Source organism: Neovison vison, chromosome 2, assembly GCF_020171115.1.
Source record: "Neovison vison isolate M4711 chromosome 2, ASM_NN_V1, whole genome shotgun sequence".
Lineage (NCBI taxonomy): Eukaryota > Metazoa > Chordata > Mammalia > Carnivora > Mustelidae > Neogale > Neogale vison.
Window position 1 is genome coordinate 53,831,140 of NC_058092.1, and position 13,786 is coordinate 53,844,925.

The 13,786-nt window shown below is 43.7% G+C and overlaps 1 long non-coding RNA gene across 4 annotated transcripts; it reads right to left on the reverse strand.

The window, feature by feature from the left end:
* Positions 1–1,890: 1,890 nt before the first annotated feature.
* On the reverse strand, positions 1,891–5,046 carry LOC122898727. 4 transcript variants are annotated; one of them, XR_006383037.1, is made up of 4 exons: positions 4,946–5,046; positions 3,046–3,281; positions 2,459–2,807; positions 1,891–2,055 (listed from the first exon to the last, which is right to left on the reverse strand). It is a non-coding gene; the product is annotated as an uncharacterized LOC122898727 (long non-coding RNA). The 4 variants fall into 4 exon arrangements; XR_006383036.1 differs by having other exon boundaries at positions 1,891–2,807; positions 3,173–3,281; XR_006383035.1 differs by having other exon boundaries at positions 1,891–2,803.
* Between the last annotated feature and the right edge of the window lie 8,740 nt (positions 5,047–13,786).

Sequence of the window (13,786 nt, forward strand, 5' to 3'; positions counted from 1 at the left end):
CAGGTTGCAAGCTAAAAATGACCCCTCGCCCCCCGCCCCGCGCCCATTCTCCCTCCTACACCAGGGTCCAGAGTCCCGGCCTCGTGGTAGCGGTCGGTCCCCGGACGCCGCACGGGGCTCCCCCTCACCCCGGACCGCCGTCGCTGCGGGGACTCCGCTCTTCCTCTCCTCCCTCCCTCCTCCTCCGCCTCCTCCTCGCAGACTCCTCCCGCCGGATCTTTCATGTAAACAACATCCAGGCTCTATTTACAGTCGCCGCCGGACGGCGAGGGACCCACGCCAGCACCCTGGAAGAAGGCGGGGATGGGGGAAAAGCGAGTGCGCAACATTTACACACGCACCCCGCCCCGCCCCTCCGCGCCGCTCCCCCTCCACGGGGCCGAATCGGGGCGCCGGGGGCCACCCGCGCCCGCGTCCAACCTGCTCCTCACACCCAGCCGAGGGCCCGAGGGCAACCGCGCAAACGCCCAGGGGCGAGGCCGCCCCCTCCCACGCACCCCGCAGGAAAAACACATACACAACAACAAACCCAGCCCGGCAACACACGCTCCAAGTCCGTGAGGGAGTGCGGAGCCCCAGGCCCGCCCCATGCCACCGCCCCAGCGTCGGCTGCCTACCCCGAGGCGGCGAACTGCTTGCGGTCTCCGGAGGCGGTCAAGGCAGGCGCCCAGCGCCGGGCAGCGGCGCGCCCTCGGCCCCCGCCGCCACCCCGCCCGCCCTCGGCCCGCCCCCCGCGCGGGCGCCCAGCCGGCCGAGCCCCGCGGCTGCGTGTGCGTGTGCGCGCGCGCCGCGGCCAGCCTCGCAATCCTCGCCAGCACGGCTCTCGTAGCCGCCGCTTCCCGCGCCCCCGGCCGGCTCCGGCGCGCCGCCACACCGAGCCAGGAGCGCCGCGGCCAGAGCTCCGCGGCGGCGCACGGGCGCGCACACGGACGTAGACACTCGGCGGCACGGAGCCCCGCGCGGCCGCTCGCCGCCCGCAGGCGCCCGGTCCCGCGCGCGCCCGGCCGCCCCCGCGCCCGGCCCGCCGCCCCCACGCCCACCTGCGCCCCCTGGGGGTCCTGGGCCCCCCTTCCTTTGTTCTTCCCGCTATTTGCATGAGGATTATCTAATGACGCAGCAAGGCTCGCCACAACGTGACCGTCGCCATTTTTCTGTTTTTATTCTATCTCTGCCATGTGATAGATGGGGGGGGGGTTGGAAAAGGGAGAGAGACAGGTTTTTAAAAAAAAAAAAAAAAAAAAAAACTTCCGGGTCTCATGACCGGGAAGGGAGAAAAACAAAAGGGAGACGAGACACAACTCCAGGGGAAGGATGTGTGCGCGCGCGCGCGCGCGTGTGTGTGTGTGTGTGTGTCTGTGTCTGTGTCTGTGTGCGCGCGCGGGCGCGCGGGCGCGCGTCCCCCTCCCGCCTCGGCTCGGAGAAGGGAGGCTCCCGCAGCGGACACGGAGCATCCTCCCGTACCGGGAGCCCAGTGACCTCCCCCGCCAGCCGTGGCGTCGCGCGTCCTGGTCCCACACTCGCTGCAAACGCTCCGCGAAGCTGTCAGCTTGGTCCCTTCTGGCCGCCTCCACTTGCTCTTCACCCCGGAGCTCGCGCCCTCGTTCCCAAGCGGGTGTAAGATTCTGGGTTACCTTCAGGGAAGTCTCACCAGAAACGGAGGAAATAATGAAGTTCAAAGGCTACCGAATTTCCTGTGTTTTAAGATAGTTTGTTAAACATGCTGTTGTGTATGACAACCGCGTGGCAACGCTAGGCACAGATATTACATTGGTTCGAATCTTTCCTCTTTCTATCCTTTTCTCTCTTCCCAAAGCGAGACACACCCTTGTGTGGTGTTCCATGGGGGGCGGGGGTTGATAGGTGGCCACGGACCATTCATCGTACCTTGACTTAACTTTTTAAGACATTTTTAATAAGTGGGTGTTCAAGGCCAGGGAGCATTGTTTAAGAAGACACTTGTATGCAGCAAGGTGGATTCGCGTTACACTGATCGTATTCACATTTGGAGGGCGTGATAGACGTTTCATTCTTAGCCAAGTCTCGTGTTCACGGTTGCTGGGAAAAAAAAAAAAAAGCATTTGGGAGCTCTGCCACGTTTTTCAGTGAGATATAAAATTTTGTACTTTTGTTTACTACTGTATTTCCTTTGGGCACTTTCACTTTTGTTTTTCTTGAGTTTCCTTTCTGGTTTCTTTTCTCAATTTCACAATTCACTGCATAAATGGACTTCAGAATCGGCTAGGGTTCCTCGCTTTATTGGCGCAGAAAGGAGGCCGTTGAGTAGTGATGGAAGTTGCTCCAGGTCACACATTTAATTAGGGCGGAGCTTGGATTGAACGTAGCTCACCTGATAGCTCTGCTGGAGGGGTGGAGATGGAGGGTGGGGGATGGTAACGTCTGGCCGCTACTCTGCTTTGTAAAATTGATAGCCTAGAAATTAAAGATGGAGAACACTTACCAGATCATTACCTTCTTGGGACTGGTGTGATTTGATTGCTTCTTCAAAATCCCCATTCTTGTGTTTTAACTCAACTGTATCTGTTAATTTAGATTCGATTTCACTCTTCCCTAGGAGAGTTGGTTGTTTCAGGGAACAACCCTACATGATTGTAATGAATTGTTTTTGTTAGGCTCAGAGTAGATCACTGCCCCTTTGTCCACCTACTGTTTCCTTTTTATATTTATTTTATGGTGCCTTTCACACTTCAGCATATGTAACATTTGATGTATTTCCCTGAACTGAGGGTAAGCTTGGAGGGCAGGGCCATGCCATATTCATTTTGTATCTTCCATGGTTAACATCCTGCCTGGAAATGAATGAGCATGCATTAAAACCTGATGAGGATTTTTTTTCCCCCCTGTAATTCCTTTCTATACATCTGTAGGAAATTCTTCTATGTATCTGGTGAGAGCAAAACACTGAAGATGCCTTTTGATTCTTACACCTTTGGCAGGCTTCTACTTTAAGGAGCCAAGCAAAACATAATTTGTTTAATCAGTTTTGTTTTGTTTTTTTTAACCAAATGCTTTTTCCTCTCTTTTTACCTTGTTTGGTTTCTCTTCTTTAAATTCCTTCTAATTCACGTAATTAGTTATGGCATTGCTTGCCTTTTGACTTTTGCTTTCTCAGACTCCAAAAGGCTGGTAAAGTTTAAACTTTGATTTGACTAACCCTCTTCAGCCTGGAGTCAAACGACCCGAGGCAGCATTCTTATTGAGACTCTCTTCCTGGAACGCAGTGAGGAGGCTGGCAGTTGAGCAGTATGAAAAGATCTCAGCATCTGGACAAAGAGTGCACATTTGTAGCTTTAAAACAGGGGAGAATAACTTGATGCACGAAATCATATTGAGAGCTCAGAGGAGGGTCTGGATTGTCCCACAGATGAGTTCATACACATCTGGATCAGTGAGGTTCCATCACATGTCTGAACATGAACTACAAGTATTCCTTTGGATGGCGCAAATTAAATTGGTATTACTGATGGTAACATCTAAAATCCGTATGTTTCATCCCAGAGAGCAACAGTGTGATAATAATTTTAAATGTAACAACATCATCTTCCAGCAAGGCAGAGATGGCACCCAGTTATATTTAAAACCATGTGCTCCCTTAAGTACAAAGGTGAACAGAGAAAAAAGGAACATAAATCAAAAAAAATTAAATACTTCTGTATTTCTTCCATTCATGTATGCTCACACATCATTACAAAGATCAAACTTTATTCCTCTGAAATACTACATGGTTCCTGATTAAAGTAAAGCTCTTATAGGCATTCTAACAACATTCTTTTTTTTTTAAGACTTTATTTTTATTTATTTGACAGACAGAAATCACAAGCAGGCAGAGAGGCAGGCAGAGAGAGGAAGGGAAGCAGACTCCCTGCTGAGCAGATAGCCCGATGTGGGGCTCGATGTGGGGCTTGATGTGGGGCTTGATGTGGGTCTCGATCCCAGGACCCTGGAATCATGACCTGGGCTGAAGACAGAGTCTTTAATCCACTGAGCCACGCAGGCGCCCCACTAACAACATTCTTTATCTCTCCACTACATAGTTAAAACAAGGACAATTCCTGATGTATGAGAGCCTAGACTTTGGAATCAGGTTCTGATCTCAGCTCTGCTAATGTATTACCTGGGCAACTTTCTCATCAGCTCTGATTCTATTTAAAGAAATATGAAAATGAGTATAAATCATTTAAAGAAATATGAAAATGAGTATGAGTCGCCTACTTCAAAGAGAAGCTTTTAGGAGTGACATTTCATCAGAATTTAATAAAATATATGGGAAATCCCCACCCTGGTATGATGCTTAGAAATAATCTTCAATAATGGGGGGTTGTAATAATATTTTTTAATGTATTTTTGTTTATCACATGTGCTTCCTAGAATTATTCTTTTTCTTTTGGCTTCCTGCTCTTGAAAATTCAACAAACCTAGTATTAGTGAAAGTTCTGTGATTCTGAAAATAAATTAAGTCCTGCCTTCAAGAAGTTCACACTTCAGCCTTGGAAAAATACATATAGAGGTAATTTTTTTTTTTTAAGATTTATTTAGTTATTTATTTGACAGACAGAGATCACACTAAGGCAGAGAGGCAGGCAGAGTGAGAGGAAGGGAAGCAAGCTCCCTGCTGAGCGGAAAGTCTGATGTGGGGCTCCATCCCAGGAACCTGAAATCATGACCTGAGCGGAAGGCAGAGGCTTAACCCACTGAGCCACCCAGGCGCCCCCATATAGAGGTAATAGTACTGAGACTCGTAGATGGAAGACAAACACTTGATTCATACCACTTTATGATAATCTAACCAAGAAGAAGCATTTACTTAAGATCTAGCTTCACTAACACCCAAGCAAAGACAAACCTTCTAGAAGCAGTTAGGAAAATGCCACACACACACACCCATCTCCCAAACCCTCACATTTTAACATAACACCAGGAAGATTACCTTTAAAACCCCATCCAATCAGTATGATTCTGCAGCTGTTGAAAAGAGTTTTCTGGTGTAGTGTAAGAGACAGTCTTGCTTTCCATCCGAGTAAAAACTATGCCAGATTGTACTTTTGAAATAATGCTGGAGACGTGTAGTTAATAGGAAGCACTTCTGGTTGTTAATTAATTCGACCACTTTAATCAAGAACTATTTTCCGAGAAACTTATTCCCAGCCCTGGGTCAGGTGCTAAAAAAACAAAGATGATGAAGACATAGACTTTGTCCCTAAGCAACTCATTCAACAAATGTTTATTGATTACCTACTGGGGATGCAGTGGTGAAACAGACACTGAACTTACTAGCCAAGGACTGATATACACACCTTATCTTCACAGCGCCCTCAAGAAGTGTTTGATTGACACAGGGTCTGGGCAAGGCAAAACATAGACCCTGCCCCCAGAACATACTTTGTTCCTCAAAACAAAGAACAGCTCTTGGAAAAAAAAAAAAAAAAAATTTGTCTCTACAGCTCAGTCTTAGAATTGTTAAGTGAAGGAAATTAAATTCAATTCTCCCGGAGTGTAGGCTATTTAAACAGCTTTCTGGTCTCTCAGTTCCTGAGTTTCTCAACTCTTATTTCACTCTCCAAAGGCTGATCCTAAAATGCAAACCTGCTTATATCATGCCCCTGTCTAAAAACGTTCGTGGCTTCCCATTATCTACCAAGCATGGCACACAAGATGCTTTGTGATCTTGCCCTGCCAAAGCCTTCCCGCCTCATCCTTCATAACATCCACAGGGGAGGGTTGCCAAAATCTGTAAATAAAAATACAGGATGCCCTGGTAAATTTAAATTTCAGATAAGCAACTTTTTTTTTTTTTTGTATAAATGTGTCTCCAATATTGCGTGGGACATATTTACACGCAATAGTTCTAAAAGGCTTTCATTATTTATCCAAAATCCAAATTTAAATAAGCATCCTCTATTTTTTCTGCAATACTACTCATGATCATCTGATTGATTAACTCGCCACTCCTAGCTAGTCTCTTCATGCCTTTGTAAGGGCTTGACAACCTTTCCATTCTGCCCCTGATCCACCTGGTATCTTTCTGTTTCTTCTTTAAAAGCCAGTCATGGACTTCTGGAACCCTGTAGGTGTGAGCATGGAATCCAATGTGCTGGGGTAGGCCTAGCTATCTGTGTGCTCTGTTTAATAGCTGGGCTTCTGCCCCAGTTCCTGTTCATCCTTCCCTTGCTCCCTCCTGGAACTGGAGTTCTGCCCTGAACCCTAGTTAATTTGGCTGGCACCCACTCACGGTTCTTTACCCTTGCCAACTTTCTCCCTGAGTCTTGTTCCTTTCTCCCAGCTGCTGGCTGGGCTCCCGACCTAAACTGGAGGGATCACTGAAACCTGCTTCAGATCCCACCACCTTCCTGTCATATCTACTATGAAAGATGGACAAGATACTCAAATGAGATTAAGTTTGTGAGTGTGGTTTGTCAAGTATAAAGCTTCTGTGATGGCAATTTTGTTTTTAGAGACCAGTATCAAGCTCTTCACCTGGTACTATGTATGAAAGTCCCTCTTTTTTTTTTTTAAGATTTTATTTATTTATTTGACAGAGAGAGATCACAAGTAGGCAGAGAGGCAGGCAAAGAGAAAGGGGGGGAAGCAGGCTCCCCACTGAGCAGAGAGTTCGATGTGGGGCTCCATCCCAGGGCCCTGAGATCATGACCTGAGCTGGGGGCAGAGGCTTTAACCCATGAGCCACCCAGAGGCCCCTAATGTCCCTCTTTCAGGTGCTCTGGATTTCCCTTGTTTCTGCTCATGCCTATTGATAATAGGATGCTGAAAATGATGGGGCTATTTTCCAAATGTCCTCTAATTTTGATTAGTGCCTTCAGCCACGCTGGCTATTTTATTATGAATGTATTTAGACCAGTGGGTTTAATTTTTTAAATTTTAATTTTGTGATCCAGGACACACCTCTTTGGAACTCCAACCAGTCTCGTGGACTATGTCATAGCCTGAGTATGTGTAATGAACTCTAATATTTTCTATTTGATTTGACCTTTTAAAAGTTGGTCAACCCACCAAGTTCATTTCATCATCTGATAACAGGTTGTGACTTGCATGTTGCTAAATGCTGATCTGTTACCCATTGGGATTTCTGCGTTAACTGACCAGGACGGTTGTTAAAAGTCTCCTTCATTGGTGCTATCTCCAGCAGGAACCAACTTGTCCACTAAAGGAGGTACGGCCACCTCACTGAAGTAGGTCACAGTTATTCCCGGTCATAACATCAGCAAGCAGAGTACTGCAGCCAGACTTTCTAAGCTGCCTGAGGTCAGTATCTCTAATCCCTGGTGAGGCCCTTTGTAGAGATGGAGAGCTAAAAAATCATTATTTATCTTAACCTAGAGGGATATTGTTTGGGGGCAATTCTTTTTCAGACTTTCAAAAAAATTTTAGTTATTTATTTGAGAAAGAGAGAGGAGAAGCAGAGCAGAGGGGGAGAGAATGAGACTCTCAAGCCGACTCTGCACTGAGCACAGAGCCCGATGCAGGGCTTGAGCCACGACTGTGAGATCATAACTGAGCCAAAAGCAAGAGTCGGATGCTCAACCAACTTGGCCACCCAGGCACCCCATCTTTCCCAGACTTTTGAAATTATTCCTGGTTGGGTTAAAGAGACATTTAGTTTTCTGAGGTTTCACATTAATTTCAGATACAAAACATAAATGAAGGCTCTCTCATTCACTGTTACGATTTTGTTTTACTCTCTTCTCCCTGAATGGTGAGCAGGGTAATGGGATATTCAGACAGCTTTAAGGAGCTGGGCAACAGGGGCACCTGAGTGGCTCCCAGTTGGTTAAGCGGCTGCCTTCAGCTCAGTCATGATTCCAGGGTTCTGGGTCATGTCCTGCATCAGGCTCCCTGCTCTGTGGGGAGCCTGCTTCTTCCTCTCCCTCTGCCTGCTGCTCCCCTACTTGTGCATGCTCTCTCTGTCAAATAAATAAAATCTTAAAAAAAGAAGAGAAAAAAAAGGTGGGCAACAGTAGATTCCAAAGACAATTGATGAAATATATGGAAAGGAAGTATGGTTCAGATGGAGTGGAAAGAAGATTAATTATCTAAATAATTCCTATGCTACAGGCGGTCAACCCAACTTCTATAATTCTGCTATAATTCAGGATATTCTCCCCCCAAACATACACAGACACGCCCTACCTTCTTCTCTCACTCACAGCTGCTTCATTCATTTTTCTTTTTTTTTTTTTAAGATTTTATTTATTATTTATTGGACAGACAGAGATCACAAGTAGGCAGAGAGGCAAGCAGAGAGAGAGGAGGAGGAAGCAGGCTCCCTGCTGAGCAGAGAGCCCGATGCGGGGCTCGATCCCAGGACCCTGGGATCATGACCTGAGCCGAAGGCAGAGGCTTTAACCCACTGAGCCACCCAGGCGCCCCCATTCATTTTTCTTTATGTGTTTGTTTTATTGGCCTTGAAAAGACCAGTTTCAAATGTGTCCTCGGGCCTGTGAACGGTCCGATAGGCCGGTTCTTTTTTTTTTTTTTTTTTTTTTTAAGATTTTATTTATTTATTTGACAGAGAGAAATCACAAGTAGATGGAGAGGCAGGCAGAGAGAGAGAGAGGGAAGCAGGCTCCCTGCTGAGCAGAGAGCCCGATGCGGGACTCGATCCCAGGATCCTGAGATCATGACCTGAGCCGAAGGCAGCAACTTGACCCACTGAGCCACCCCGGTGCCCCGAAAAGACCAGTTTCAGATCTATGGTAGCACAAAAGCTAGACTGAAGAGAATTTAAGGGAGAACAGGAGAAGAAGAATTGGAGACTGCTTATACAGTATAGACAACTGTTTGATTACAAAAGGCTACAGAGAAATAAGATGGTAAAAAAAAAAATGTGGGAAATACAGTCAAGGAATCAAGGGGAGATTTTTATTTGTTCATCTTTAATGCTCTTGAAATGATTTGTTTGTATACCAATGGAGATGGTCCTGTAGTGGAAAAATTCATGATGTAGAATAGAGTGGGAGGGTTTGCTAGCTTGGTGTTCTTGAGTCTACAAGAGGGTGGCATCTCATGTACCAGTGGAAGGTTTTACATGGGAGCCCCGAGGGTGCATCCTGACTGATAGGACATAAGGCAGGGTCTAAGGGAGTACACCCCTATGGACGTGTGGATGTGGTAAGAACCAGTGGACATTGTCTTCTGATTGTTCAGTTTTCTCAATGAGGAAAGAAGCACAGTCATCAACTGGGAGAGAATGGGGGAGAGGAGAGAAAACAACACTCCTTTAGCAGAAAGAGAATGTAGTAATGTAGAATGTAGGCAAGTGACTGGATGAGGCAGATGTGGGATGTTAGCTGGGAAACGGCAAGGGCCATCTCAAGTTCTTGGTGACAAGTTTAAGGAGAGACCAGACAGTCTAGGTGGACAGTTGGAATCTGAACAGTGTTGTGATTCTGCCAACCAGTGTGAGAGATTAACGTGATTAAGGAGGTTGAGCAAGTGGTTATATTTACTGACTCTGAATTTTAGCTGAGCAAAGAGGGAATAAACAGCCTCAAGGGACAAAGTACAGTAAAAAAAAAAAAAAGAAAAAAAAATGGTACCTGAGCTGCTCCTCCTTCTGGTCTTTGCAAGACTGGCTCCCTCTTGTGGTCCAGTCCTTTTCCAAAACCACAGTTTTAACTCTCTCCTGAGTACTTAAGGTGCTTTCCTTTTGCCTGTTTCTGCCTGTCTGTCCATCCACCCTCAATTTCACACTACTAGGTGATAAGCTCCAGGACGACAACGACGTTGTCCATATTGTTCACTATTTTGTAGACACAGCATTTCATTCCAAAAGGTATTTATTTGATAGAAGAATGATGAATGACTGTGATATGATTTGTAAGGTCTTCCCCATCCTGATCATGCTCTTCTCTCCATGCTCCTGTTTGTCAGTTTCCTCTTTCTAACTTCCTCCAAGATAAAGAAAATCCTTCCACCGGGGTTAGAGCTGCTTGCTTAAACCATCCATGTCGAGTCTTCTGCGGGTGTGGGAGGAAAGTTCAAGGACAACTTTACCAGAGTCACACAGGCACCAGGATATTTCAAAGGTGAGCCAGAAAGGGTGCTATGAAGTCACAATAGCTTTCTGTTTTGTTTAAAACATCCTTATTGAGGTTTAATTTAGATACCATAAAAATCACCCATTTTAAGTGAACATTTCATTGAATTTTAGCAAGCTTATACAGCCGTCACGACAATTCAGTTTTAGAGCACTTTCATGGCCACAAAAAGTTCTCTTGTGCCTGCTGGCCATCCATCTCTGCTCCAACCCAGTCCTAGGCAACCACCGATCTGTCTCCACAATTTTGTCTTTTCCAAAACTTTCATGTGAATGGAATCATATAATATGTAGCCTTTGGTGCCTGTCTCCTTCCATTTCTTATAATGCTTTTATTGTGAATAATGTTCCCCTCTACAGACATACAATCTCATGTCTATCAATGTACCAGTTGATGGACACTTTTTCCAGTTTGGGGCTCTTGTCTTTGATGTGTTATATGTGAAAAATTCTTTGCCTAATTCAAGACTGCAAAGATTTCATCCTATGTTTTCTTTTAAGTCGTTATATATGGTGTAAGGTAAGGGTTGAGTTTCATTTTTTACAGATGTTTATCCAATTGTCCCAGCATCTATTGTTGAAAGAACTATCCTTTCCCCATTTAATTACCTGGCATCTTTATCAAAAATCATTTTACCATGTATGTGAAGGTCTATTCCCGGATTTACCATTCTCCTCCATTTACCTAAATGTCTATTTTTCTTGATTATCATAGCTTTTTAGTCAGTTTCAAAACCAAATAAAGTCCTCCAATTCTGTATTTCTTTTACAAAATTGTCTTACTAATCTAAGTTCTTTGCACTTCCACATAAATTTTAGAAACAGCTTTTCAGCATCCACCGTAAATAAATAAACAAATAAATAAATCCATCCTACTGGGATTTTGGTAGGTATTACTTTGAATCCATACATCAGCTTGGGAAAATTGCCATCTTACCAATATTGAATCTTCCAACTCATGGATATTATGTATCTCCCCATTTTTATAAGTTCTCTTTAATTTCAGTCAGCAATGGTGTGTAGTTTTCAATACACAGATTTGTGCTACTCTTGTTAAATTTATTTCTAGGTACTGTATCCTGTAATGCTATTATAAATGGAATTAATTCATTTTCAAACTGCTTACTGGTAGCTTATAGAAAGATAATTGGTTTCTGTATATTGATCTTGTGTTCTACAACCTGTAGAACCTGTGTTTAAAAAGTGTTAAACACACTTTTTAGTTCTAGGTTTTATAGATTCTTTGCAATTAAAAAACTTAGCCATGTTGAAATATAATAGACAAAGAAAATTATAATACATTTTATTAATTAATATTTAATAGTGGCTTAATAAATAAGTTAATTAAAATTAACTTTAATATTCAAAATGTACAATGTGATTATTTGATACACATATACATTATGAAAGAATTCCTGCCAAAGAGTTAACTAACATACCTATCATCTTGCACAAACACACCTTTTCTCCTGCTTTTTTTGATAAGAACATTTAAATTTTATTGTCTTAGCAAATTTCAATTACACATTATAGTATTTTCAATAATAGTCACCATGCTGTAAATTAAATCCTTACCCTTGTTCATCTGAAAACTGAAAGTTTGTACCCTTTTACCAGCATCTCCCTAATTTCCCCCATCCTCTAGTCCAAGGAACTACCATTCTACCCTCTGTTTCAAATTTTTTTCAAGTTCCAGATATAAATGATACCATGCAGTACTTGTCTTTCTCTGCCTGGTTTATTTCATTTAACCTAATGCCCTCCAGTTTCATCCATGTTATCACAAAGCAGAACTTCCTCCCTTTTTAAGGTGGAGTAGTATTCAAGTGCGTGCATGTGTGTGTGTGTGTGTGTGTGTGTGTGTGTGACATTTTCTTTATCCAGTCATCATTGTTGAACATTTAGGTTGTTTCCATGTCTTGGCTATTGTGAATAATGCTGCAATGAACATGGAGTAGAAGTATCTCTCTGAAATGGTGATTTTGTTGTCGCTAGTTATGGTGGTTCTATTTTTGATTTCTTGAGTCAAGAAATTAAATTATACTGTTGTATAATTTACTGTTTTCCAGAGTGCCTATACCAGTTTACAACCCATCAACAGCATACAAAGTTCCCTTTGTAATTTTTTATATACATGATCATGTTGCCTGAGGACCAGAATGGCCTCGGCATCTCAGTCGACCCTCTCACTTCCTCTAATATCCAACACCAAAGTCCCAAAATAGCATTATTCTTGATGTCAAACATTCCTCCTATGAGGGTGGGGTGGAGTGTCCTTAAATTCCTTCTGGAGACTGGAATGTGGCACTAAGAGTTGGGTTGACCCCCATCTGTGGTAATCTTCCACATTCACCCCCTGTACAAAGATAAACTTGTCGCAAGAACTAAGAGCTTGTGTTCATGAATCTAAGATTCTTTTCCCCCTTGCTCATGTGATTTGCCTGTATCTTTGCTTCAGCTGTTGGCCAAACCCTCTACTGGTCCCCATTCTTCTTTTGAAGTATGATAATACATTTAACCAGATTAAAGTAAAGCCCTAGCTGGAAGTTTTCTGTCTCCAGTGATGCTATCTTTTGTCTGCCCTGATCTATTACTTATTTTGTAGTAACTCTGAAAGGGTGTTCCTATTTTTCATTTCCAAATGCTGTGTGTGTGTGTGCATGCACAGGGGTGGAAATGGATACCTAGTGGTAGCACTTGGCTATCATCCATTACTCAAGCCACACTTTCAGTAACCTAAACTCCACAGAATTCCTTTACATGTATCTCTATTAATTCATTTTGCTTCCGGTTGATCTATTTTTTGGACTTGTGTAGGACATGATTAATTCTATCACAGTTATATCATGTTAGATTCAGGTCATTATTTCAGACCACTGAAATCTTTTTGTATCCTGATTTACTGCCATCCAGTATAACTTGCCCCCACCAAATTCATGCTTTCCCATATTTGGGCAGTAGATCACAGTCTTTATCCAAGGAAATTCTGAATGAAAATGTCAGAGTGGGGACAGTTTACTGTGGCCTTGGAGACCTTCGCTCCTACTTTCTTGCAGTCAGCAACTAGCACTCTTTAGGAATGGTTGTTTAGTTCATTGCATGGTGACTAATTTGTGCTCCCTTTTCCTCTGATGTGAAATGAGGATAATTTTAGTACCCAACTCAGAGGACTGTTGTAGGGATTAAATGATTAAACACTTGCAGTTTGCTTGGAACAGTGCCCACCACAGTATATATGCTCAAGAAGGTGAGCCATTCTTCTTGCAGAGGCCAGGCTTTTATAGTCAATAGCTGGCCTTTATCTTCATCTTGTCATTTCCTAGCTGTGCATCCTTAGACAAGTTACTTAACTTCTCTGAACCTCAATTTCTTCATTGTAAAATAGTTGTGAGAACAGTGTTTTTTTTAATAAAGTTGAAGGAGTAAATGAAGTAACATAGAGTGTTTAATGTACTGCATGACACTCAATAAATATTTGTTGCAATGATTCTGATTGACATTCATCTTAGACAATCTCCCACTATCTTCTTACCAAAATGTCTCCAAAAGCTTGAAGATATTCAGATACATTATGTCTACAGCATTCCCCTGATCAAATTATTTGGAAACTAAGTAACTAGTTTACAAGAGTTATGGCTAATTTAATCGTCTTTTTAAACCCCTCTCAAGGGTCCCTGGGTGGCTCAGTGGGTTAAGCCTCTGCCCTTGGGCTCA